This window comes from Equus asinus, chromosome 2, assembly GCF_041296235.1.
Source record: "Equus asinus isolate D_3611 breed Donkey chromosome 2, EquAss-T2T_v2, whole genome shotgun sequence".
Lineage (NCBI taxonomy): Eukaryota > Metazoa > Chordata > Mammalia > Perissodactyla > Equidae > Equus > Equus asinus.
The window spans coordinates 28,833,971-28,837,295 of record NC_091791.1 but is presented as its reverse complement, the minus strand read 5'-3'; the positions used below and the strand labels follow the sequence as shown (position 1 = coordinate 28,837,295).

At 57.2% G+C, this 3,325-nt stretch overlaps 1 long non-coding RNA gene across 1 annotated transcript; it reads right to left on the bottom strand.

The window, feature by feature from the left end:
* Positions 1-773: 773 nt before the first annotated feature.
* LOC139040214 (uncharacterized) lies at positions 774-2,634 on the bottom strand. The gene is made up of 2 exons (XR_011494287.1): positions 2,079-2,634; positions 774-1,442 (listed from the first exon to the last, which is right to left on the bottom strand). It is a non-coding gene; the product is annotated as an uncharacterized lncRNA (long non-coding RNA).
* Between the last annotated feature and the right edge of the window lie 691 nt (positions 2,635-3,325).

Sequence of the window (3,325 nt, the reverse complement as noted above, 5' to 3'; positions counted from 1 at the left end):
GCTGATTGTTTTCACACGTGACTCGGTCACATTCCTCTAATCTCCATCCTTCTGCTCAGTTTGCATGACAAGAAGCTGCCTCAGTGGGGAGAGGTCATTCACCTCTGACCAGGATATAATTGGAAAAAGAAGGTCATTGCTGCCTTTGCTTCTGGGGCAGATCAGCTTCGTTCCATTTGTGTCATGAGCTCTCGCCAGCACACACTCTCAATGACATGGAGACAATGGCTGTGCCCCACAATGGAGCTCACAGAGATGTGCTCGACACATTGAAGCACACCACGGGGCCCCCACTGGCTCTCATCAGTACAGGCATGTACAACAATGCATACACAATAAGCGCTCTCAATAAATGCTGATAACCCCAATGACACACAGGAAGAGGCACAAAGAGATGCATAAAACAATGTTTACCCAATGACAGGTACCCAATGACATATGCGCATAGTGATACACAAACAGACATATCCATGAGGGCAAAGAGCCCAAGCTGAGCTACCACAGCCAACGTGAAAAAATGTACAATAGTAATACCTTTCTTCAGGCAATACCCATGTGGGAATATATCAGAATTACCTAGGGAGCTTTGATAAAATGCACGTTTCCAGGAACCCCTGCCGGCCCACACACACTGCTTACAATATGAGTGCATGTGGGTAGACACGTTTAAGTTGGAAAGCTCCAAGTAATTCTGATATGCCCCCAGCTTGAGAACCATTGAACTGACACCACCAGGCTCCCCTCTACTGAGTGGCACAATTTGCTGGCAGGAGTGTTGGGATGTATTTTATTGTCTCACTCAGTTTGGGAAGGGACAGGAAGGAGCTGAAAAAGGATCCGTCTGTGGGCAGGAGCTTAGGGGTCAGCAATGGCCAGGAACCGAAAGAGTTAAAACTGGGCATTGATCCCCTGCGGCCTTGGCTGGCCTCGCTAGGGCCCTGCACAGCACACGCAGAAGGACCCTTCGCGCGGGGACTGTCCCAGAGACTCGCCTGCGCTCTGCCGCCAGGATGCGAAGGCCCAAATCCCACGTTGCCTCCTAAGCCGCGTCTGCTGCAGCCTTGGGTATCTTTGAGGGGCACTGGCCAGCCCCAGGCCTGGTGATCCAGCCCCTGGGGTACTTCCTCGCTCCAAGGTCCCAGAGTGCCATGCTCAACACTATGAAAGCCAGAAGATTCCGTCTATTCGGGGCGGGGGGAGGGGGCGAGCTGCCCTACCCCCACCCCTGCCACGCAGGGAGGCCTCCGGGAGAGGGCAGAGAGCACCGCGCAGGGACCAGGCGTCAGAGGAGACGGGTCACTTGAGCCCCAGCAAGGAGGCGCGGAGATCCGCGGGGACAGCACAGGGTCGCGCCGCCCCCTGGCGGCTCAATGGCAGAGTTGAGGACAGAGGGGCGGGCGGCTTCGGTGTGAGGTCGCTCCGGGACAGGTTCTTCCTTCCCACTGTTGGGAGGCAAGGATGTTGAAGATACGCCCCCTCGAAGACTGTCCTGTCCTGTCCCTTCCCTTCTACTCTCCCTCTGTTCCCTTCTCCGTTTTTTCTCTCCTCCTCCCCGAATCTCTCTCACTCTTCCTGCCCTTCGCCCCCCCCCCCCCCCCCACCGTCCTCTCTCCCTCTCCTACCCCCCTTCCTATCTCTCGTCCTTCGCCCACCCCCTCCCGCCCCCGCGGGGCAGCGCCTCAGTGCGTCCGCTTGGCAGTTAGCCCATTAGATCTCGTACTATTGATCCGCTTCTGAGCCGAGGCTGACAGCCCCCCTTCGGGGTCTCCCCCGTCCCCGTTCCCGAAGCCGCCCCCCCCACCCCCCACCATCCCCAGGCAGTCCCGGCCTGCGCCTTCCCTCCCCCCAACGCGGGCTGCGCCGAAGTCTCGCCCTCACGAAGGACAAGAACAAATGTAATTAAAGCGACCTGCGAGGGGAGTGTGCCCCTACCCGCACCGGCGCGAGCCGGGGTCCCAGCGGCCCGCTCTCGGCCCGCCGCCTCCCTCCGCGCCCCCGCCCCCGCGCTCCCCGCCCCCCGGAGCGGGAGCATTTGGGTTGAGCTGCGCCTGTCCTATAAATCCACATATAATTCTTGCCTTTCCTGTTCAGCTAAGGAAAATAAACGTGTAAGGCTGTTTCTGGGAGCCCAGCTCAGGGACCGCTCTAAATTCTCCTCTTATTGAGTCCGGGCTGGAAATCATTCAGCTCGGCCGCGCGCCACCGCCTCCCGACCCCAGCCTGCGCCCGCGCCCGCCGCGCACACGCACGCGCGCTCACGGAAGGCAGGAGCCGGGTATATAAATATCTCCAGCTCTCCCCATAGCCGGGCAGATTTATTCCGCTGCCAAGCCTGCAGAAAATTGACTTGTTCATGGAGGCGGCTATTGACACATCACCGGGGGGAGGGTTAGGGGAGAAAGCAGTGGAGCCGGCGCCCCTCCATTATACGTTAATGTAATCAGCAGTGTGCGAAATGACTGCGCGGAAAATAGCATCACTGACATTTATATTAGAGGATATTGATGGCAGGAGCTGTGACCGCATCACTCTGCCTCCCGTTTCCACGGATTGACACAGGAGCCTCTTGTTGGCTCCATCCATGCTCGCCTCCCCTCCCCCTCTCCCCCTCCTGCCCTCTCTTCTTCTCTCCCTCTCTCCACCCACTCTGTGTCTCTCCAGCTCTCCCCCTCTCCTTGCCTCACCCCCACCCTCCCTTTTCACTCTTCCAGTAACTCATTTTCCAAATAATTCTTGAACACCTACTGGGTGCCAAGTGCAGAGGTCTCTGCCACGTGCCTCTCTCTAGGTTTCTCCCTCTCCTCTCCCACCATGCCCTTGCCCTCTTTCTCCCTCCTCCCCAGCTCTGCCTCCCCCCTCCTCCTTCCTTGGCTCGGTGGCTGGACCGCTGCTGTCACAGCAGATAGATAATTGAAAAATGGGCCTCACCTTTGCAGCCAGCAGGAGTGGTTCAGGCGGTTACCGCCGGGGTTACCTACTCCATCTCAGGTCCAGGCTCCAAAAGAGATTCTGAGAAAATTGGATTTTACATGGATGTTTTATTCGGGCAGAGGCTTTAGTGTATATAAATACAGGCGAGGAAGCCTTGGCGGCAAGGATGAGTGAGGCGAGACAATCCCGCCTGGGGCCTGGAGGCTCAGGAGAGGCAGATGGGACATATGCTCAGCTCTGGGTCCAGACCTGGACGTCAGTGCATTTCCCCCTCATCATCCAGGACTAAAAGAGGTTAATGCCTCTGAACAGCTCCTCAAAAGCTGCCTTGGGAATAAAAAAGTGTGTGATTGTTGGGGATTGCTGGCAGGAGTGTATACTGAGAAGAGAAGGA